Here is a 24,722-nt window from a genome sequence, read left to right as displayed (position 1 = left end):
CATGCGGCTGAGTGGAAAAAATGATGAATAGTGCTCATGAAAGTATGTTGACAGTTCTGAAGACATATGCACACACATATGAAGATGGTGGGGAGAGAGAGAGAGAGAGAGAGAGAGAGAGAGAGAGAGAGAGAGAGAGAGAGAGAGAGAGAGAGAGAGAGAGAGAGAGAGAGAGAGAGAGAGAGAGAGAGAGAGAGAGAGAGAGAGAGAGAGAAAGAGAAAGAGGAGAGACAGAGGAGAGACAGAGAGATGAGATACAGAGAGAGAGAGAGAGCAATAGAGAGAGAGAGAGAGAGAGAGGGGGGAGGGGGAGAGAGATAGAGAGGGAGAGAGAGATAGAGAGGGAGAGAGGGAGAGAGAGAGACAGAGGGAGACAGAGAGGGAGAGAGAGAGGGAGAGATGGGAGAGAGGGGAGAGAGAGAGAGAGAGAGAGAGAGAGAGAGAGAGAGAGAGAGAGAGAGAGAGAGAGAGAGAGAGAGAGAGAGAGAGAGAGAGCGAAAGTTAAGGAGAGGTGCTGAAGCGGAGGTGTTGGCATATACTCATTAGTTTACTCACTCACTCACTCACTCACTAGTTAGCCAATGTTGGAGTACTGTACAATCCACATATCTTACACTCTTAGAAAAAGGGTTCCAAAAGCGTTCTGCGGCTGTCCCCATAAGGGAGAACCCATTTTGGTTCCAGGTAGAACTCTTTTGTGTTCCATGTAGAACCATCTGTGGAAAATGTTCTACATGGAACCCAAAAGGGTTCTACCTAAAACCAAAATGGTTCTACCTGGAGGCAAAAGTGGTTATTCAAATGGTGCTCCTATGGGGACAGCCGAAGAACCCTTTTTGGTTCTAGATAGCACCTTTTTTCTAAGAGTGTACATTACACCAACACCAAAACAGCCCAGTGGGATTGAGTACACTGCTCACAAACATACACACTGAAAACATCCTCATCTGAATAAACAAACATCCATATAGACTAGTGCTGAATAGGGAACAGAGGGCCAGTAGAAAGTAATGCTGTATGAAGACATGCTGTATGAAGCCATGCTGTCCGTATAAACCATGCTGTATGAAGCCATGCTGTATGAAGCCATGCTGTATGAAGCCATGCTGTCCGTATAAACCATGCTGTATGAAGCCATGCTGTATGAAGCCATGATGGAGATATAAGCCACGCTGTCTGTAACCATGCTGTATGTAACCATGCTGTATTACGCCATGCTGTCTGTAACCAGGCTGTATGAAGACATGCTGTACGAAGCCCTGCTGTCCGTATAAACCATGTTGTATGAAACCATGCTGTATGAATCCATGCTGTGTGATGCCATGCTGTGTGATGCCATGCTGTATGAAGCCATGCTGTCTGTAACCGATAAGCCACGCTGTCTGTAACCATGCTGTTATTTAGCCATGCTGTCTGTAACCATTAAGCCACGCTGTCTGTAACCATTAAGCCACGCTGTCTGTAACCAGGCTGTATGTAACCATTAAGCCACGCTGTCTGTAACCATGCTGTATGTAACCATTAAACCATGCTGTATGTAACCATGCTGTATGAAGCCATGCTGTCCGAACAAACCATGCTGTATGAAGCAATGCTGTCTGTATAAACCATGCTGTCTGTAACCATTAAGCCACGCTGTCTGTAGCCATGCTGTATGAAGCCATTAAGCCATGCTGTCTGTAACCATGCTGTATGTAACCATTAAGCCATGCTGTCTGTAACCATGCTGTATGTAACCATTAAGCCATGCTGTCTGTAACCATGCTGTATGTAACCATTAAGCCATGCTGTCTGTAACCATGCTGTATGTAACCATTAAGCCATGCTGTCTGTAACCATGCTGTATGTAACCATTAAGCCATGCTGTCTGTAACCATGCTGTCTGTAACCATGCTGTCTGTAACCATGCTGTCTGTAACCATGCTGTATGTAACCATAATGTATTAAGCCATGTTGTATGTAACCATGTGGTATGTAACCATTAAGCCATGCTGTCTGTAACCATGCTGTATTAAGCCATGCTGTCTGTAACCATGCTGTATGTAACCATTAAGCCATGCTGTCTGTAACCATGCTGCATGTAACCATGCTGTATTAAGCCATGCTGTCTGTAACCATGCTGTATGTAACCATTAAGCCATGCTGTCTGTAACCATGCTGCATGTAACCATGCTGTATGTAACCATTAAGCTATGCTGTCTGTAACCATGCTGCATGTAACCATGCTGTATTAAGCCATGCTGTCTGTAACCATGCTGTCTGTAACCATGCTGTATGTAACCATTAAGCCATACTGTCTGTAACCATGCTGCATGTAACCATGCTGCATGTAACCATGCTGTATTAAGCCATGCTGTTTGTAACCATGCTGTATGTAACCATTAAGCCATACTTTCTGTAACCATGCTGTATTAAGCCATGCTGAATGTAACCATTAAGCCACGCTGTCTGTAACCATGCTGTATGTAACCATTATCCCATGATGTGTGTACCCATGCTGTATTAAGCCATCTTCATTTGAAGAGGAGGAGTAGTGATTCGACCAAAATGCAGCGTGGTTATGTGACATAATGATTTATTAAACAAGACGAAGACGAAACGAAATACACTTGATAAACTACAAAACAAATAAACGATGTAGACAGACCTGGACACAAACTTACATATAACGTGAAGAACGCATGAACAGGAATCAGACTACATACAAAAACGAACGAACGAACGATACCGAAACAGTCCCGTGTGGCGTAACATACAGACACTGACACAGGAGACAACCACCCACAAACAAACAGTGTGAAAACACCTACCTTAATATGACTCTCAATCAGAGGAAATGAAAACCACCTGCCTCTAATTGAGAGCCATATCAGGTCACCCTTTAAACCAACATAGAAACAGAAAACATAGACTGCCCACCCAGCTCACGTCCTGACCCACTAAACACAACAATACAAAAGGAAAACAAGGTCAGGAACGTGACATTACCCCCCCCCCCAAGATGCGGACTCCGGCCGCAAAACTCAACCTCAAGGGGAGGGTTTGGGTGGGCATCTGTCCACGGTGGCGGCTCCGGCTCTGGACGCTGTCCCCACACCACCATAGTCACTCCCCGCTTCCGTATCCCCCCCCCAATGACCACCCTCCAACTAAACCCACCTAAATGAAGGGGCAGCATCGGGATAAGGGGCAGCACCGGGATAAGGGGCAGCACCGGGATAAGGGGCAGCTCCGGGCTGAGGGACGGCGGCTCCGGGCTGAGGGACGGCGGCTCCGGGCTGAGGGACGGCGGCTCCGGGCTGAGGGACTACGGCTCCGGGCTGAGGAACGGCGGCTCCGGGCTGAGGGACGGCGGCTCCGGGCTGAGGGACGGCGGCTCCGGGCTGAGGGACGGCGGATCCTGGCTGAGGGACGGCGGATCCTGGCTGGACGGCGGATCCTGGCTGGACGGCTCTGGCAGGTCCTGGCTGGACGGCTCTGGCAGGTCCTGGCCGGACGGCTCTGGCAGGTCCTGGCTGGACGGCTCTGGCAGGTCCTGGCTGGACGGCTCTGGCAGGTCCTGGCTGGACGGCTCTGGCAGGTCCTGGCTGGACGGCTCTGGCTGGTCCTGGCTGGACGGCTCTGGCTGGTCCTGGCTGGACGGCTCTGGCTGGTCCTGGCTGGACGGCTCTGGCTGATCCTGTCTGGCGGAAGGCTCTGGCTGATCCTGTCTGGCGGAAGGCTCTGGCTGATCCTGTCTGGCGGAAGGCTCTGGCTGATCCTGTCTGGCGGAAGGCTCTGGCTGATCCTGTCTGGCAGAAGGCTTTGGCTGCTCCTGTCTGGCGGAAAGCTCTAGCGGCTCCTGTCTGGCGGACGGCTCTGAAGGCTCATGGCAGACGGGCGGCTTTGCAGGCTCAGTCCAGACGGGCAGTTCATGCGGCGCTTGGCAGACGGACAGTTCAGACGGCGTTGGGCAGACGGGCAGTTCAGGCGCCGCTGGGCAGACGGCCAGCTCTGACAGCTCGGGACAGACGGGCAGTTCTGGGCAGACTGGCAGACCTGTAGGGAGGAGACGGAGATACAGCCTGGTGCGTGGGGCTGCCACAGGACCCACCAGGCTGGAGAGACCTACAGGAGGCTTGATGTTAAAAGGAGGCACCTGAAGGACCGGGCTGTGGGGGAGCACTGGAGCTCTGGTGCGCAGCCTTGGCACCACTCCCCCAGGCTGGCATACTACTCCAGCCCGTACCCTCCAGAGTGCAGGCACAGGTTGAACCGGGCTGTGGATGAGCACTGGAGATCTAGTGCCTACTACGCGCACTTCTCCCTTAGGCTCCACTCCCACATTTGCCCGGTACGAGCGGAGCGTAGGCATAGGACGCACTGCACCCTCCCAGCGCCCCGGAGACACAGTACGCAGAGCCGGCGCAGGATACCCTGGACCGAAACTGCGTACCGGAGACCAGACGCGCTGAGCAGGCACAATACGCCCCGGCTGGATGCCCACACTCACTTGACACTTTCGGGGGGCTGCCCTATAGCGCACCGGGCTATGGGCACGCACTGGCGACACCGTGCGCTTAACCGCATAACACGGTGCCTGACCAGTGACGCGTTGCTTATAATAAGCACGAGGAGTGCGCTCAGGTCTGCTACCTGGCTTAGCCACACTCCTCTCTAGCCCCCCCCCAAAAAAATTCTGGGGTTGCCTCTCGTACCTGTCCCGCTGCCGTGCTGCCTCCTCATATCGCCGCCGCTCAGCTTTCGCTTCCTCCAGCTCAGCTTTGGGGCGGCGATACTCCCCAGCCTGTGCCCAGGGTCCTTCTCCGTTCAACTCCTCCTCCCAAGTCCACAAGTCCTGGTTGCTCTGTTGAGCTCTCCCCCGCCGCTTGGTCCTAGGTTGGTGGGTGATTCTGTAACGGCTCTTCTCCTCCTCTTCATACGAAGAGGAGGAGTAGTGATTCGACCAAAATGCAGCGTGGTTATGTGACATAATGATTTATTAAACAAGACGAAGACGAAACGAAATACACTTGATAAACTACAAAACAAATAAACGATGTAGACAGACCTGGACACGAACTTACATATAACGTGAAGAACGCATGAACAGGAAACAGACTACATACAAAAACGAACGAACGAACGATACCGAAACAGTCCCGTGTGGCGTAACATACAGACACTGACACAGGAGACAACCACCCACAAACAAACAGTGTGAAAACACCTACCTTAATATGACTCTCAATCAGAGGAAATGAAAACCACCTGCCTCTAATTGAGAGCCATATCAGGTCACCCTTTAAACCAACATAGAAACAGAAAACATAGACTGCCCACCCAGCTCACGTCCTGACCCACTAAACACAACAATACAAAAGGAAAACAAGGTCAGGAACGTGACACATGTGGTATGTAACCATGCTGTATGTAACCATTATCCCATGATGTGTGTAACCATGATGTATTAAGCCATGTTGTATGTGACCATTAAGCCATGCTGTCTGTAACGATGATGTTTGTAACCATGCTGTATTAAGCCAAGCTGTATGTAACCATGTGGTATGTAACCATTAAGCCACGCTGTCTGTATCTATGCTGTATGTAACCATGCTGTATTAAGCCATGCTGTTTGTAACCATGCTTGTATGTAACCATTAAGCCATACTTTCTGTAACCATGCTGTATTAAGCCATGCTGTATGTAACCATTAAGCCACACTGTCTGTAACAATGCTGTATGTAACCATTAAGCCACGCTGTCTGTAATCATGCTGTATGTAACCATTAAACCATGCTCTCTGTAACCATGCTGTATGTAACCATGCTGTTTGAAGCCACGCTGTCCGTATAAACCATGCTGTATGTAACATTTAAGCCACGCTGTCTATAACCACGCTGTATGCAACCATTAAGCCATGCTGTATTAAGCCATGCTGTCTGTAACCATGCTGTTTGAATTCATGCTGTCTGTATAAACCATGTTGTATGAAGCCATGCTGTCTGTATAAACCATACAGTATGAAGCCATGCTGTATGAATCCATGCTGTATGACTCAATGCTGTATGAAGCCATGCTGTATGAAGCCATGCTCTATGAAGCCCTGCTGTATGAAGCCATGCTGTATGAAACCATGCTGTATGATGCCATGCTGTATGAAACCATGCTGTATGAAACCATGCTTTATGAAGCCATGCTGTTTTAATCCATGCTGTATGAAGCCATGCTTTATGAAACCATGCACCAGGAAATATTGATGAACGTAACCAGGCTGTATGAAGACATGCTGTACGAAGCCCTGCTGTCCGTATAAACCATGTTGTATGAAAACATACTGTATGAATCCATGCTGTGTGATGCCATGCTGTGTGATGCCATGCTGTATGAAGCCATGCTGTCTGTAACCGATAAGCCACGCTGTCTGTAACCATGCTGTTATTTAGCCATGCTGTCTGTAACCATTAAGCCACGCTGTCTGTAACCATTAAGCCACGCTGTCTGTAACCAGGCTGTATGTAACCATTAAGCCATGCTGTATGTAACCATGCTGTATGAAGCCATGCTGTCCGTACAAACCATGCTGTATGAAGCAATGCTGTCTGTATAAACCATGCTGTCTGTAACCATTAAGCCACGCTGTCTGTAGCCATGCTGTATTAAGCCATGCTGTCTGTAACCATGCTGTATGTAACCATTAAGCCATGCTGTCTGTAACCATGCTGTATGTAACCATAATGTATTAAGCAATGTTGTATGTAACCATGTGGTATGTAATCATTAAGTCATGCTGTCTGTAACCATGCTGCATGTAACCATGCTGTATTAAGCCATGCTGTATGTAACCATTAAGCCACACTGTCTGTAACCATGCTGTATGTAACCATTATCCCATGATGTGTGTAACCATGCTGTATTAAGCCATGTTGTATGTAACCATGTGGTATGTAACCATTAAGCCACGCTGTCTGTATCTATGCTGTATGTAACCATGCTGTATTAAGCCATGCTGTTTGTAACCATGCTTGTATGTAACCATTAAGCCATACTTTCTGTAACCATGCTGTATTAAGCCATGCTGTATGTAACCATTAAGCCACACTGTCTGTAACCATGCTGTATGTAACCATTATCCCATGATGTATGTAACCATGCTGTATTAAGCCATGTTGTATGTAACCATGTGGTATGTAACCATGTGGTATGTAACCATTAAGCCATGCTGTCTGTAACCATGCTGTATTAAGCCATGCTGTCTGTAACCATGCTGTATGTAACCATTAAGCCATGCTGTCTGTAACCATGCTGTATGTAACCATTAATCCATGCTGCCTGTAACCATGCTGTCTGTAACCATGCTGTATGTACCCATAATGTATTAAGCCATGTTGTATGTAACCATGTGGTATGTAATCATTAAGCCATGCTGTATGTAACCATTAAGCCATGCTGTCTGTAAGCATGCTGTATGTAACCATTAATCCATGCTGTCTGTAACCATGGTGTCTGTAACCATGCTGTCTGTAACCATGCTGTATGTAACCATAATGTATTAAGCCATGTTGTATGTAACCATGTGGTATGTAATCATTAAGCCATGCTGTATGTAATCATTAAGCCATGCTGTCTGTAACCATGCTGTCTGTAACCATGCTGTATTAAGACATGCTGTCTGTAACCATGCTGTCTGTAACCATGCTGTAATAAGCCATGCTGTCTGTAACCATGCTGCATGTAACCATGCTGTATTAAGCCATGCTGTCTGTAACCATGCTGTCTGTAACTATGTTGTATGTAACCATGTGGTATGTAATCATTAAGCCATGCTGTCTGTAACCATGCTGCATGTAACCATGCTGTATTAAGCCATGCTGTCTGTAACCATGCTGTATGTAACCATTAAGCCACACTGTTTGTAACCATGCTGTATGTAACCATTATCCCATGATGTGTGTAACCATGCTGTATTAAGCCATGTTGTATGTAACCATTAAGCCATGCTGTCTGTAACGATGATGTTTGTAACCATGCTGTATTAAGCCATGCTGTTTGTAACCATGTGGTATGTAACCATTAAGCCATACTTTCTGTAACCATGCTGTGTTAAGCCATGCTGTATGTAACCATTTAGCCACACTGTCTGTAACCATGCTGTATGTAACCATTATCCCATGATGTGTGTAACCATGCTGTATTAAGCCATGTTGTATGTAACCATGTGGTATGTAACCACGCTGTATTTATCCATACTTTCTGTAACCATGATGCATGTAACCATTATGCCATGCTGTCTATAACCATGCTGTATGTAACCATGCTGTATTAAGCCATGCTGTCTGTAACCATGCTGCATGTAACCATTAAGCCATGCTATCTGTAACCATGCTGTATTATGCCATGCTGTATGTAACCATTAAGCCATGCTGTCTGTAACCATTAAGCCATGATGTCTGTAACCATGCTGTATGTAACCATGCTGTATTATGCCATGCTGTATGTAACCATTAAGCCATGCTGTCTGTAACCATTAAGCCACGATGTCTGTAACCACGCTACATGTAACCATTAAGCCATGCTATCTGTAACCATGCTGTATGTAACCATTAAGCCATGCTCTCTGTAACCATGCTGTATGTAACCATTAAGCCATGCTGTCTGTAACCATGCTGTATGTAACCGTTAAGCCATGCTATCTGTAACCATGCAGTATGTAACCATTAAGCCATGATGTCTGTAACCATGCTGTATTAAGCCATGCTGTATATAACCATGCTGTATGTAACCGTTAAGCCATGCTATCTGTAACCATGCAGTATGTAACCAATAAGCCATGCTGTCTGTAACCATGCTGTCTGTAACCATGCTGTATGCTGTATGAAGCCATGCTGTCCGTATAAACCATAAAGTATGAAGCCAAGTGTATGAAGCCATGCTGTATATAACCATTAAGACATGCTGTCTGTAACCATGCTGCATGTAACCATTAAGACATGCTGTCTGTAACCATGCTGTATGTAACAATGCTGTATGTAATCATGCTGTATGTAACCATGCTGCATGTAACCAGTAAGACATGCTGTCTGTAACCATGCTGCATGTAACCATTAAGACATGCTGTCTGTAACCATGCTGCATGTAACCATTAAGACATGCTGTCTGTAACCATGCTGTCTGTAACAATGCTGTATTAAGCCACGCTGTCTGTAACCATCCTGTATGTAACCATGCTGTATTAAGCCCTGATGTCTGAAACCATGCTGCATGTAACCACTAAGCCATGCTGTCTGTAACCATGCTGTCTGTAACCATGCTGCATATAACCAGTAAGCCATGCTGTCTGTAATCATGCTGTATGTAACCATGCTGCATGTAACCAGTAAGACATGCTTTCTGTAACCATGCTGTATGTAACCATTAAGCCATGCTGTATTAAGCCATGCTGTCTGTAACCATGCTGTATGTAACCATTAAGCCATGCTGTCTGTAACCATGCTGCATATAACCAGTAAGCCATGCTGTCTGTAACCATGTTGTCTGTAACCATGCTGCATATAACCAGTAAGCCATGCTGTCTGTAATCATGCTGTATGTAACCATGCTGCATGTAACCAGTAAGACATGCTTTCTGTAACATTGCTGCATTTAACCATTAAGACATGCTGTATTAAGCCATGCTGTCTGTAACCATGCTGTCTGTAACCATGCTGCATGTAACCATTAAGACATGCTGTCTGTAACCATGCTGTATTAAGCCATGCTGTCTGTAACCATGCTGCATATAACCATTAAGACATGCTGTCTGTAACCATGCTGTCTGTAACCATGCTGTCTGTAACCATGCTGCATGTAACCTTTAAGCCATGCTGTCTGTAACCATCCTGTATTAAGCCATGTTGTCTGTAACCATTCTGTATTAAGCCACGCTGTCTATAACCATGCTGTATGTAACAATGCTGTATTAAGCCACGCTGTCTGTAACCATGCTGCATGTAACCATTAAGCCATGCTGTCTGTATTCATGCTGTCTGTAACCATTCTGTATTAATCCATGCTGTATGTAACATTTAATCCATGCTGTATTAAGCCATGCTATAGTTAACCATTAAGCCATGCTGTATGTAACCATTCTGTATGTAACCATTAAGCCATGCTGTCTGTAACCATGCTGTATGTAACCATTAAGCCATGGTGTTTGTAACCATCCTTTATTAATCCATGCTGTCTGTAACCATTAAGCCATGATGTCTGTAACCATGCTGTATTAAGCCATGCTGTCTGTAACCATGCTGTATGTAACCATTAAGCCATGATGTCTGTAACCATGCTGTATTAAGCCATGCTGTCTGTAACCATGCTGTATGTAACCATTAAGCCATGATGTCTGTAACCATGCTGTATTAAGCCATGCTGTCTGTAACCATGCTGTATGTAACCATTAAGCCATGATGTCTGTAACCGTGCTGTATTAAACAATGCTGTCTGTAACCATGCTGTATGAAGCCATGCTGTCTGTAACCATGCTGTATTAAGCCATTTTGTATGTAACCATTAAGCCATGCTGTCTGTTACCATGCTGTATGAAGCCATGCTTCTAAGTCACTGTCTGTACTATAACACTGCTGGACCAGTGTCCTCTTGGCAAGGGGAGCTTAGTGTTGTCAGTGATATGACATACACCGGCTCCTAATACACTCACTGGCTCTCAGATATGTAATGAAGCACATTAATACACTCTCACCAGACAGGCCTTTAATCAACCTTTGTCTCCCTCTTTTATTTTCCTCTGTTTCCATCCCACTTGTTTAGTTTTGTTGTGTTGCTCTTGGCTGTGAGCTAGCTGGGATAGATCTCATCTTGGTTATACAGTCTGGAACTCATGGACTGGACAATGATTTGTTAGTTCTGCAATAATATGGTAATGATCTGTCATTTTCATATAGCCATGTATTGGCAGTGCGTTGCTATGTATTGGCACGGCAGTATGGTAAATATTTGTGGAATATTCGGCTGATAGTTTGAAGTATGTCATAAATCATCATTAAAAGGAAAATGTTGAGTGAAACACATGATCTAGATTAGATTTTCATCATCTCCTCAAAAATCGTAATTCGCTGCTTAACATTAAACTTCTGGATGATTAATATATTACAGAGAAAATAACAAAAATAACAAATAAATCCCCCAAATTCCTCTCATGATAAACCACATGAGAGCTTGTTCCTAACTCTCTCTTTCTCTCTCCTCTCTCTCTTTCTCTCTCCTCTCTCTCTCTCTTTCTCTCTCCTCTCTCTCTCTCTCTCTCTCTCTCTCTCTCTCTCTCTCTCTCTCTCTCTCTCTCTCTCTCTCTCTCTCTCTCTCTCTCTCTCTCTCTCTCTCTCTCTCTCTCTCTCTCTCTATCTCTCTCTCTCTCTCTCTCTCTCTCTCTCTCTCTTTCTCTCTCTCTCTCTTGCTCTCTCTCCTTTCTCTCTCTCCCTCTCTCTCTTTCTCGCTCTCTCTCTCTTGCTCTCTCTCCTTTCTCTCTCTCTCCTCTCTCTTTCTCGTCGATCCTGTCATGACCCTTTTCCCCAAACCCTTTCTCTTAAAAAAAATTCTAAATAATCACATAAAAGAAATGTTTAAGTCTAGTCAAGCTTTGTTGGCAAGAAAGGAATAAATCAACGTCCTACAACACATCAATGGTGCAGTTATAGTTTTAACTTAGCATAATCTTGCTAGCCTAAACCGTGTGGCGTGTTATTAGCGTGTTAGCGTAGCCTCCGTCTGTCTCTCTCCACTACTACAGTGTGTCTGGGCTGTCGTTCTGGGCTGCTAGACTCTTAGCAGCACCCCCTCATGGTCAGGCCTTACCACAGACGTTGTGGGGCATGTAATAAATCTGTTTACCTGAAGGACATATGTGCGTCAGCGCTCACTAATCAAATAATTCCCCCTCTCCTCTCCTGGAGCATGTCCCATCTTCTCTCCATCTTTTCTTTTCTTCTATGTTTTTTTCTCACTCTGCTGGTTTTCTGCCCGGTACTTTGCTTGTTGTAGGAGGGCCGTGAAATGCATTAAGCAATCGGAGGTAGCTTCAATGATAATCTATTTAGACTCCCCCTCTTTGTCTCTGTGTGTTTGTTCTTTTGAGCTGTCGTTTCTTGATGTTTACCTCGTGTGCCAAAGCCGGAGCTGGTTTTCAAAGTCAAGGTGCGACTTTGTAAAGACGAGCGACAAGAGGAAGTGAAACAGACAATAGATTATGAGATTAACGTAGAAAGACAGACAAACAGAGGGAAAAGAAAGAAGGGGATTAAGGGGGATTTCCTAAATGGAAACTGAGAGGTAAGGACTGATGAAGGTAGGCACATCTCACCCTCTCTGTGTTCTCTCCCCTCTGAGAGGTAAGGACTGATGAAGGTAGGCACATCTCACCCTCTCTGTGTTCTCTCCCCTCTGAGAGATAAGGACTGATGAAGGTAGGCACATCTCATCCTCTCTGTGTTCTCTCCCCTCTGAGAGGTAAGGACTGATGAAGGTAGGCACATCTCATCCTCTCTGTGTTCTCTCCCCTCTGAGAGGTAAGGACTGATGAAGGTAGGCACATCTCATCCTCTCTGTGTTCTCTCCCCTCTGAGAGGTAAGGACTGATGAAGGTAGGCACATCTCACTCTCTCTGTGTTCTCTCCCCTCTGAGAGGTAAGGACTGATGAAGGTAGGCACATCTCATCCTCTCTGTGTTCTCTCCCCTCTGAGAGGTAAGGACTGATGAAGGTAGGCACATCTCATCCTCTCTGTGTTCTCTCCCCTCTGAGAGGTAAGGACTGATGAAGGTAGGCACATCTCATCCTCTCTGTGTTCTCTCCCCTCTGAGAGGTAAGGACTGATGAAGGTAGGCACATCTCATCCTCTCTGTGTTCTCTCCCCTCTGAGAGGTAAGGACTGATGAAGGTAGGCACATCTCACTCTCTCTGTGTTCTCTCCCCTCTGAGAGGTAAGGACTGATGAAGGTAGGCACATCTCATCCTCTCTGTGTTCTCTCCCCTCTGAGGGGTAAGGACTGACGAAGGTAGGCACATCTCATCCTCTCTGTGTTCTCTCCCCTCTGAGAGGTAAGGACTGATGAAGGTAGGCACATCTCATCCTCTCTGTGTTCTCCCCTCTGAGAGGTAAGGACTGATGAAGGTAGGCACATCTCATCCTCTCTGTGTTCTCTCCCCTCTGAGAGGTAAGGACTGATGAAGGTAGGCACATCTCATCCTCTCTGTGTTCTCTCCCCTCTGAGCGGTAAGGACTGATGAAGGTAGGCACATCTCATCCTCTCTGTGTTCTCTCCCCTCTGAGAGGTAAGGACTGATGGAGGTAGGCACATCTCATCCTCTCTGTGTTCTCTCCCCTCTGAGAGGTAAGGACTGATGAAGGTAGGCACATCTCCTCCTCTCTGTGTTCTCTCCCCTCTGAGAGGTAAGGACTGATGGAGGTAGGCACATCTCATCCTCTCTGTGTTCTCTCCCCTCTGAGAGGTAAGGACTGATGAAGGTAGGCACATCTCACTCTCTCTGTGTTCTCTCCCCTCTGAGAGGTAAGGACTGATGAAGGTAGGCACATCTCATCCTCTCTGTGTTCTCTCCCCTCTGAGAGGTAAGGACTGACGAAGGTAGGCACATCTCATCCTCTCTGTGTTCTCTCCCCTCTGAGAGGTAAGGACTGATGAAGGTAGGCACATCTCATCCTCTCTGTGTTCTCTCCCCTCTGAGAGGTAAGGACTGATGAAGGTAGGCACATCTCATCCTCTCTGTGTTCTCTCCCCTCTGAGAGGTAAGGACTGATGAAGGTAGGCACATCTCATCCTCTCTGTGTTCTCTCCCCTCTGAGAGGTAAGGACTGATGAAGGTAGGCACATCTCATCCTCTCTGTGTTCTCTCCCCTCTGAGAGGTAAGGACTGATGAAGGTAGGCACATCTAACCCTCTCTGTGTTCTCTCCCCTCTGAGAGGTAAGGACTGATGAAGGTAGGCACATCTCATCCTCTCTGTGTTCTCTCCCCTCTGAGAGGTAAGGACTGATGAAGGTAGGCACATCTCATCCTCTCTGTGTTCTCTCCCCTCTGAGAGGTAAGGACTGATGAAGGTAGGCACATCTCATCCTCTCTGTGTTCTCTCCCCTCTGAGAGGTAAGGACTGATGAAGGTAGGCACATCTCATCCTCTCTGTGTTCTCTCCCCTCTGAGAGGTAAGGACTGATGAAGGTAGGCACATCTCATCCTCTCTGTGTTCTCTCCCCTCTGAGAGGTAAGGACTGATGAAGGTAGGCACATCTCATCCTCTCTGTGTTCTCTCCCCTCTGAGAGGTAAGGACTGATGAAGGTATGCACATCTCATCCTCTCTGTGTTCTCTCCCCTCTGAGAGGTAAGGACTGATGAAGGTAGGCACATCTCATCCTCTCTGTGTTCTCTCCCCTCTGAGAGGTAAGGACTGATGAAGGTAGGCACATCTCATCCTCTCTGTGTTCTCTCCCCTCTGAGAGGTAAGGACTGATGAAGGTAGGCACATCTCATCCTCTCTGTGTTCTCTCCCCTCTGAGAGGTAAGGACTGATGAAGGTAGGCACATCTCATCCTCTCTGTGTTCTCTCCCCTCTGAGAGGTAAGGACTGACGAAGGTAGGCACATCTCATCCTCTCTGTGTTCTCTCCCCTCTGAGAGGTAAGGACTGATGAAGGTAGGCACATCTCACCCTCTCTGTGTTCTCTCCCCTCTGAGAGGTAAGGACTGATGAAGGTAGGCACATCTCATCCTCTCTGTGTTCTCTCCCCTCTGAGAGGTAAGGACTGATGAAGGTAGGCACATCTCATCCTCTCTGTGTTCTCTCCCCTCTGAGAGGTAAGGACTGATGAAGGTAGGCACATCTCATCCTCTCTGTGTTCTCTCCCCTCTGAGAGGTAAGGACTGATGAAGGTAGGCACATCTCATCCTCTCTGTGTTCTCTCCCCTCTGAGAGGTAAGGACTGATGAAGGTAGGCACATCTCACCCTCTCTGTGTTCTCTCCCCTCTGAGAGGTAAGGACTGATGAAGGTAGGCACATCTCATCCTCTCTGTGTTCTCTCCCCTCTGAGAGGTAAGGACTGATGAAGGTAGGCACATCTCATCCTCTCTGTGTTCTCTCCCCTCTGAGAGGTAAGGACTGATGAAGGTAGGCACATCTCACTCTCTCTGTGTTCTCTCCCCTCTGAGAGGTAAGGACTGACGAAGGTAGGCACATCTCATCCTCTCTGTGTTCTCTCCCCTCTGAGAGGTAAGGACTGATGAAGGTAGGCACATCTCATCCTCTCTGTGTTCTCTCCCCTCTGAGAGGTAAGGACTGATGAAGGTAGGCACATCTCATCCTCTCTGTGTTCTCTCCCCTCTGAGAGGTAAGGACTGATGAAGGTAGGCACATCTCACCCTCTCTGTGTTCTCTCCCCTCTGAGAGGTAAGGACTGATGAAGGTAGGCACATCTCATCCTCTCTGTGTTCTCTCCCCTCTGAGAGGTAAGGACTGATGAAGGTAGGCACATCTCATCCTCTCTGTGTTCTCTCCCCTCTGAGAGGTAAGGACTGATGAAGGTAGGCACATCTCATCCTCTCTGTGTTCTCTCCCCTCTGAGAGGTAAGGACTGATGAAGGTAGGCACATCTCATCCTCTCTGTGTTCTCTCCCCTCTGAGAGGTAAGGACTGATGAAGGTAGGCACATCTCATCCTCTCTGTGTTCTCTCCCCTCTGAGAGGTAAGGACTGATGAAGGTAGGCACATCTCATCCTCTCTGTGTTCTCTCCCCTCTGAGAGGTAAGGACTGATGAAGGTAGGCACATCTCATCCTCTCTGTGTTCTCTCCCCTCTGAGAGGTAAGGACTGATGAAGGTAGGCACATCTCATCCTCTCTGTGTTCTCTCCCCTCTGAGAGGTAAGGACTGATGAAGGTAGGCACATCTCATCCTCTCTGTGTTCTCTCCCCTCTGAGAGGTAAGGACTGATGAAGGTAGGCACATCTCATCCTCTCTGTGTTCTCTCCCCTCTGAGAGGTAAGGACTGATGAAGGTAGGCACATCTCATCCTCTCTGTGTTCTCTCCCCTCTGAGAGGATGAACAGAGAAATGGGGTTTGTTGTCTATGGGTTTCCTCTGTACTAAACACACAGTGGTCCCTCGCGCCTTCCCACACATTCTATAGTAAATGTAGGTCACATATCTATACAACCGCTAGAGATCGGTTATTTACCCTGTAGTGTTAATGTAGAAGTATTATTTATAGAATGAAAAAGTTTTTAACTTCAGTATGTGATACACATAGCCTATTGCTAATATCGTCTATCCAACATGGTCAACGGATGGAGTTGGTGCATTGTTGCGAATATCACCGACAACTGCCCTTATATTGTGCAGTGAAGTTGTCAGTAGTTTGAAAGTCTGAACATTTTTAATTTGGGAGATGATTAACACTGTGCTGGGGTCTGGTGCCACTGTCATGTTTAGTTACTGGTCTCGGGAGATGTAGAGGAGAGACAGGAGAGAGACAGCAGAGTGAGTGTCCATCTCCTACCTCTCAGAGGACCCAAGCTGTCTATTGAGTGCCTTAAGTGTCTGAGTCTGATAGAGTTTCACTGGACCCATGGGAGAAAGAGCAGAGCTTTGAGGATAAGCTGTGTGTGTGTGTGTGTGTGTGTGTGTGTGTGTGTGTGTGTGTGTGTGTGTGTGTGTGTGTGTGTGTGTGTGTGTGTGTGTGTGTGTGTGTGTGTGTGTGTGTGTGTGTGTGTGTGTGTGTGTGTGTGTGTGTGTGTGTGTGTGTGAGAGAGAGAGAGAGAGAGATGCTCCCTTGCTCTGTAACTCACTGTCACTCAAGCAGTTGAACAGTTCCCATGCTCTGTCTCTGTCGGTCTCTTTTTCCTCTGTTACTCCTCGAGGAGAGGTGTCAATGGTGGTTTGAAGGGGTTTGTCTGAGGTTTTGAGTAGCATCACACTCACGGCTGTGAAAAGACATTGGGTCTTCTAAAGGAGTGAAAAGACTGGTGTGAGGAGATACTTATGGACAAGGGGAAAGAGAGGGGGAACGAGAGGGGGAAAGAGAGGGAAAAGAGTGGGAGATGAGAGGGTGAAAGAGAGGGTGAAAGAGAGGGTGAAAGAGAGGGTGAAAGAGAGTATGAAAGAGGATGAAAGAGAGGATGAAAGAGAGTGGAAAAGAGAGTGGGCAAGAGAGGGGGAAAGAGGGGGGAAAAGAGAGGGGGAAAGAGAGGGAAAAGAGCGGGAAAAGAGTGGGAATAGAGAGGGGAAAGAGAGAGAGAAATATAGGGGAAAGAGGGGGAAAGAGGGGGAAAGAGGGGGAGAAATAGAGGGGAAAGAGGGGGTAAGAGAGGGGGAAAGAGGGGGTAAGAGAGGGAGAAATAGAGGGGAAAGAGGGGGTAAGAGAGGGGGAAAGAGAGTGGGAAGAGAGGGAAAAGAGAGGGGAAAGAGAGGGAGAAATAGAGGGGAAAGAGGGGGTAAGAGAGGGGGAAAGAGAGGAGAAAAGAGAGGGGAAACAGTGGGGGAAAGAGAGGCAAAAGAGAGGGGAAGAGAGGGGGTGAAAGAGAGGGGGAAAGAGAGGGGGAAATGTCTCAGTTGTTGAATCTTGTTATGTTCATACAAATATTTACACATGTTAAGTTTGCTGACAATAAACGCAGTTGACAGTGAGAGGACGTTTGTTTTTTTGCTGAGTTTATTTGCATAGAGTTTCTCTTTCTCTCCTGCAGCTGAGAAAGACATGAGAATAACTCTATTGTATCCCACACCCTGGGAGGGGAGAAAGAGGAGGTGAAGGAGAAGGGAGGGGGCCTAAGACTGCATGGAATGGGGTTATGTGGGGAGAAAGGAGGGGGAGAGATGAACTCCCTCCTGTCTCACTGGGACCCCTCCATTGTCACACTGATGCAAACAAATGAACTAACTAAAGGAGTGACGTTAGGGGCAGTGGTACTGCTGCAGCCCTGGAGTTTGGCTGGCTTGGATTTGTGTGTCTGTGTGTTTGTGTCTGCCTGGCGCTGGAGGGAGAGGGAGGAAGGTGTGTGTTTGTGTCTGCCTGGCGCTGGAGGGAGAGGGAGGAAGGTGTGTGTTTGTGTCTGCCTGGCGCTGGAGGGAGAGGGAGGAAGGTGTGTGTTTGTGTCTGCCTGGCGCTGGAGGGAGAGGGAGGAAGGTGTGTGTTTGTGTCTGCCTGGCGCTGGAGGGAGAGGGAGGAAGGTGTGTGTTTGTGTCTTCCTGGCGCTGGAGGGAGAGGGAGGAAGGTGTGTGTTTGTGTCTGCCTGGCGCTGGAGGGAGAGGGAGGAAGGTGTGTGTTTGTGTCTGCCTGGCGCTGGAGGGAGAGGGAGGAAGGTGTGTGTTTGTGTCTGCCTGGCGCTGGAGGGAGAGGGAGGAAGGTGTGTGTTTGTGTCTGCCTGGCGCTGGAGGGAGAGGGAGGAAGGTGTGTGTTTGTGTCTGCCTGGCGCTGGAGGGAGAGGGAGGAAGGTGTGTGTTTGTGTCTGCCTGGCGCTGGAGGGAGAGGGAGGAAGGTGTGTGTTTGTGTCTGCCTGGCGCTGGAGGGAGAGGGAGGAAGGTGTGTGTTTGTGTCTGCCTGGCGCTGGAGGGAGAGGGAGGAAGGTGTGTGTTTGTGTCTGCCTGGCGCTGGAGGGAGAGGGAGGAAGGTGTGTGTTTGTGTCTGCCTGGCGCTGGAGGGAGAGGGAGGAAGGTGTGTGTTTGTGTCTGCCTGGCGCTGGAGGGAGAGGGAGGAAGGTGTGTGTTTGTGTCTGCCTGGCGCTGGAGGGAGAGGGAGGAAGGTGTGTGTTTGTGTCTGCCTGGCGCTGGAGGGAGAGGGAGGAAGGTGTGTGTGTGTGTCTGCCTGGCGCTGGAGGGAGAGGGAGGAAGGTGTGTGTGTGTGTCTGCCTGGCGCTGGAGGGAGAGGGAGGAAGGTGTGTGTTTGTGTCTGCCTGGCGCTGGAGGGAGAGGGAGGAAGGTGTGTGTGTGTGTCTGCCTGGCGCTGGAGGGAGAGGGAGGAAGGTGTGTGTTTGTGTCTGCCTGGCGCTGGAGGGAGAGGGAGGAAGGTGTGTGTGTGTGTCTGCCTGGCGCTGGAGGGAGAGGGAGGAAGGTGTGTGTTTGTGTCTGCCTGGCGCTGGAGGGAGAGGGAGGAAGGTGTGTGTTTGTGTCTGCCTGGCGCTGGAGGGAGAGGGAGGAAGGTGTGTGTGTGTGTCTGCCTGGCGCTGGAGGGAGAGGGAGGAAGGTGTGTGTTTGTGTCTGCCTGGCGCTGGAGGGAGAGGGAGGAAGGTGTGTGTTTGTGTCTGCCTGGCGCTGGAGGGAGAGGGAGGAAGGTGTGTGTTTGTGTCTGCCTGGCGCTGGAGGGAGAGGGAGGAAGGTGTGTGTTTGTGTCTGCCTGGCGCTGGAGGGAGAGGGAGGAAGGTGTGTGTGTGTGGGTTCACATTTCAGCTCAGTGTTGACTGATTATGCTATAAGAGGATGCTCTGAGCCCAAGTGTATTTCAGCCCCCGCCCCACAGTGGTGGGAGGAGATGGGTTAGTGTTGGGGAGGGGGACGGTGAGCTAGAAATCTGGTATTCATTTGAGCTGAAGAATATTAAGAGTTTAAAGTATTGAGCGGTGTTGTCTGTGTCCTCTGGGGAATACAGTGTGTGTGCGGGAGTCAATGTGCAAGTAGTGTAGTGGCTTGCTTCACCATTGGTGGATATAGTTGGCTGATGGAGAGACATGGGTGTGTTGTGGCTGAGAGATTGGTGGTTATAGTTGGCTGATGGAAAGAGGCATGGGTGTGTTGTGGCTGAGAGATTGGTGGTTATAGTTGGCTGATGGAGAGACATGGGTGTGTTGTGGCTGAGAGATTGGTGGTTATAGTTGGCTGATGGAAAGAGGCATCGGTGTGTTGTGGCTGAGAGATTGGTGGTTATAGTTGGCTGATGGAGAGACATGGGTGTGTTGTGGCTGAGAGATTGGTGGTTATAGTTGGCTGATGGAAAGAGGCATGGGTGTGTTGTGGCTGAGAGATTGGTGGTTATAGTTGGCTGATGGAAAGAGGCATGGGTGTGTTGTGGCTGAGATATTGGTGGTTATAGTTGGCTGATGGAGGGACATGGGTGTGTTGTGGCTGAGAGATTGGTGGTTATAGTTTGCTGATGGAGAGAGGCATGGGTGTGTTGTGGCTGAGAGATTGGTGGTTATAGTTGGCTGATGGAGAGAGGCATGGGTGTGTTGTGGCTGAGAGATTGGTGGTTATAGTTGGCTGATGGAGAGAGACATGGGTGTGTTGTGGCTGAGAGATTGGTGGTTATAGTTGGCTGATGGAGAGAGACATGGGTGTGTTGTGGCTGAGAGATTGGTGGTTATAGTTGGCTGATGGAGAGAGGCATGGGTGTGTTGTGGCTGAGAGATTGGTGGTTATAGTTGGCTGATGGAGAGAGGCATGGGTGTGTTGTGGCTGAGAGATTGGTGGTTATAGTTGGCTGATGGAGAGAGACATGGGTGTGTTGTGGCTGAGAGATTGGTGGTTATAGTTGGCTGATGGAGAGAGGCATGGGTGTGTTGTGGCTGAGAGATTGGTGGTTATAGTTGGCTGATGGAGAGACATGGGTGTGTTGTGGCTGAGAGATTGGTGGTTATAGTTGGCTGATGGAGAGAGACATGGGTGTGTTGTGGCTGAGAGATTGGTGGTTATAGTTGGCTGATGGAGAGAGACATGGGTGTGTTGTGGCTGAGAATTTGCACATGGACCCTAGCCACCAATAGCGACAGGCCTATGAGGGGTGTAGAACTAATGACCACTCTAAATCTATTTTTAATATCTTTACAACTCAATCCAGCCATTGTTTCAGGGAGTGAGCACCATTTGTCAAAGTCATTCTGTTCTAACGAAGCTCACTGCTGATTAGAAGATGTTGTCTGTCTTTGTTTTAATTCACATTCCAGTGTTGTTTTCTCTCTCCTCTCTCTCTCTCTCTCTCGCCCACTCTCTCTGTCTCACCTCATTCGCTTGCTCTCTCTTTCTTGCTCTCTGTTTCTCTGGTTGTGTTTGTGTTGCAATGGAAGCACCTGCCAGCTATTGACCTAGCCACTGAAGGGAAGGGAAACCAATGAATGACTATGTTATTACCTTGGAAAGTGTGTGTGTGTGTGTGTGTGTGTGTGTGTGTGTGTGTGTGTGTGTGTGTGTGTGTGTGTGTGTGTGTGTGTGTGTGTGTGTGTGTGTGTGTGTGTGTGTGTGTGTGTGTGTGTGTGTGTGTGTGTGTGTGTGTGTGTGTGTGTGTGTGTGTGTGTGTGTGTGTGTGTGTGTGTCTGTGTGTGTGTGTGTGTGTGTTAGGAGTGAGTTAGGAGTGTGAATATGTGTGAGTAAGTGTGTGTGCGTTTGCGTGCATGCGTTTATGTGAGTTGATTTATATGCATACACTGTCCAGCTTCTCTCTCTCTCTGGCTCAGATCTATATGAGGCCCTGTCCAGCTTCTCTCTCTCTCTGGCTCAGATCTATATGAGGCCCTGTCCAGCTTCTCTCTCTCTCTGGCTCAGATCTCTATGAGGCCCTGTCCAGCCTCTCTCTCTCTCTGGCTCAGATCTATATGAGGCCCTGTCCAGCCTCTCTCCCTCTCTGGCTCAGAACTATATGAGGCCCTGTCCAGCCTCTCTCTCTCTGGCTCAGATCTATATGAGGCCCTGTCCAGCCTCTCTCTCTCTCTCTGGCTCAGATCTATATGAGGCCCTGTCCAGCCTCTCTCTCTCTCTCTGGCTCAGATCTATATGAGGCCCTGTCCAGCCTCTCTCTCTCTCTCTGGCTCAGATCTATATGAGGCCCTGTCCAGCCTCTCTCTCTCTCTCTGGCTCAGATCTATATGAGGCCCTGTCCAGCCTCTCTCTCTCTCTCTGGCTCAGATCTATATGAGGCCCTGTCCAGCCTCTCTCTCTCTCTCTGGCTCAGATCTATATGAGGCCCTGTCCAGCCTCTCTCTCTCTCTCTGGCTCAGATCTATATGAGGCCCTGTCCAGCCTCTCTCTCTCTCTCTGGCTCAGATCTATATGAGGCCCTGTCCAGCCTCTCTCTCTCTCTCTGGCTCAGATCTATATGAGGCCCTGTCCAGCCTCTCTCTCTCTCTCTGGCTCAGATCTATATGAGGCCCTGTCCAGCCTCTCTCTCTCTCTCTGGCTCAGATCTATATGAGGCCCTGTCCAGCCTCTCTCTCTCTCTCTGGCTCAGATCTATATGAGGCCCTGTCCAGCCTCTCTCTCTCTCTCTGGCTCAGATCTATATGAGGCCCTGTCCAGCCTCTCTCTCTCTCTCTGGCTCAGATCTATATGAGGCCCTGTCCAGCCTCTCTCTCTCTCTCTGGCTCAGATCTATATGAGGCCCTGTCCAGCCTCTCTCTCTCTCTCTGGCTCAGATCTATATGAGGCCCTGTCCAGCCTCTCTCGCTCTCTCTGGCTCAGATCTATATGAGGCCCTGTCCAGCCTCTCTCTCTCTCTCTGGCTCAGATCTATATGAGGCCCTGTCCAGCCTCTCTCTCTCTCTCTTTCTGGCTCAGATCTATATGAGGCCCTGTCCAGCCTCTCTCTCTCTCTCTGGCTCAGATCTATATGAGGCCCTGTCCAGCCTCTCTCTCTCTTTCTGGCTCAGATCTATATGAGGCCCTGTCCAGCCTCTCTCTCTCTCTCTGGCTCAGATCTATATGAGGCCCTGTCCAGCCTCTCTCTCTCTCTCTGGCTCAGATCTATATGAGGCCCTGTCCAGCCTCTCTCTCTCTCTCTTTCTGGCTCAGATCTATATGAGGCCCTGTCCAGCCTCTCTCTCTCTCTCTGGCTCAGATCTATATGAGGCCCTGTCCAGCCTCTCTCTCTCTCTCTGGCTCAGATCTATATGAGGCCCTGTCCAGCCTCTCTCTCTCTCTCTGGCTCAGATCTATATGAGGCCCTGTCCAGCCTCTCTCTCTCTCTCTGGCTCAGATCTATATGAGGCCCTGTCCAGCCTCTCTCTCTCTCTCTGGCTCAGATCTATATGAGGCCCTGTCCAGCCTCTCTCTCTCTCTCTGGCTCAGATCTATATGAGGCCCTGTCCAGCCTCTCTCTCTCTTTCTGGCTCAGATCTATATGAGACCTTGTCCAGACTCTCAAGCTACAGCTCTGTGAGTGTGTGAGTGCTATGTGTATGTGTTTGTGTGTGACAGAGAGAGGGTATATGAGTGTTTATAAAACTCCTATATACAGTGTGTGTGTGTGTGTGTGTGTGTGTGTGTGTGTGTGTGTGTGTGTGTGTGTGTGTGTGTGTGTGTGTGTGTGTGTGTGTGTGTGTGTGTGTGTGTGTGTGTGTGTGTGTGTGTGTGTGTGTGTGTGTGTGACAGACAGAGGGTATATGAGTGTTTATAAAACTCCTCTATACAGTGTGTGTGTGTGTGTATGTGTGTGTGTGGTGTGTTTTAAGTGTGTAAAGTACACTGCTGAGGTGAGGCTGGGTCCACTCTTTCCCTCCACAGCTGTGGCCCCAATGGCTTCCAGATTGCCATCAGTCTTCAGGTAGCCCACGCTGACAGGTGAACTCTCCACTGTCTGAACATCCACACAGCAACCATCACTCAATCTTACTGCTCACTGCCCACCACTCAGCCATGACTACACACACACAACGCTGCGTGCATGTACGCACACACACACCATGTACACATGCATGTACACACGCACACACACACATCCATGTACACACACACACACACAAACACATGCTGACAAACACACATCCATGTAAACACACACACTGGTGGAGGACTCAATCCTCCACTTTCAGGAGACTTTTTATTCTTCGTACACATACTATAGAACTGGCCTCTGCTCTGTCCCTCTGCTCTGTCCCTCTGGTCTGTCCCTCTGCCCTGTCCCTCTGCTCTGTCTCTCTATCCTGTCCCTCTGCTCTGTCTCCCTGCCCTGTCCCTCTGCCCTGTCCCTCTGCCCTGTCCCTCTGCACTGTCCCTCTGGTCTGTCCCTCTGCTCTGTCCCTCTGCTCTGTCCCTCTGCTCTGTCCCTCTGCTCTGTCCCTCTGTCCTGTCCCTCTGCTCTGTCCCTCTGCTCTGTCCCTCTGTCCTGTCCCTCTGTCCTGTCCCTCTGCTCTGTCCCTCTGCTCTGTCCCTCTGCTCTGTCCCTCTGTCCTGTCCCTCTGCTCTGTCCCTCTGCTCTGTCCCTCTGTCCTGTCCCTCTGTCCTGTCCCTCTGCTCTGTCCCTCTGCTCTGTCCCTCTGCTCTGTCTCTCTATCCTGTCCCTCTGCTCTGTCCCTCTGCTCTGTCCCTCTGCTCTGTCCCTCTGCTCTGTCCCTCTGTCCTGTCCCTCTGTCCTGTCCCTCTGCTCTGTCCCTCTGCTCTGTCCCTCTGCTCTGTCCCTCTGCTCTGTCCCTCTGTCCTGTCCCTCTGCTCTGTCCCTCTGCTCTGTCCCTCTGCTCTGTCCCTCTGCTCTGTCCCTCTGCTCTGTCCCTCTGCTCTGTCCCTCTGCTCTGTCCCTCTGTCCTGTCCCTCTGTCCTGTCCCTCTGCTCTGTCCCTCTGCTCTGTCCCTCTGCTCTGTCCCTCTGTCTTGTCCCTCTGCTCTGTCCCTCTGCTCTGTCCCTCTGTCCTGTCCCTCTGCTCTGTCCCTCTGCTCTGTCCCTCTGCTCTGTCCCTCTGTCCTGTCCCTCTGCTCTGTCCCTCTGCTCTGTCCCTCTGCTCTGTCCCTCTGTCCTGTCCCTCTGTCCTGTCCCTCTGCTCTGTCCCTCTGCTCTG

This window comes from Salvelinus alpinus, chromosome 21, assembly GCF_045679555.1.
Source record: "Salvelinus alpinus chromosome 21, SLU_Salpinus.1, whole genome shotgun sequence".
In the NCBI taxonomy this organism is placed as follows: Eukaryota; Metazoa; Chordata; class Actinopteri; order Salmoniformes; family Salmonidae; genus Salvelinus; species Salvelinus alpinus.
The sequence above is the reverse complement of the archived record's forward strand: the minus strand, read 5'-3'. Positions refer to the sequence as shown.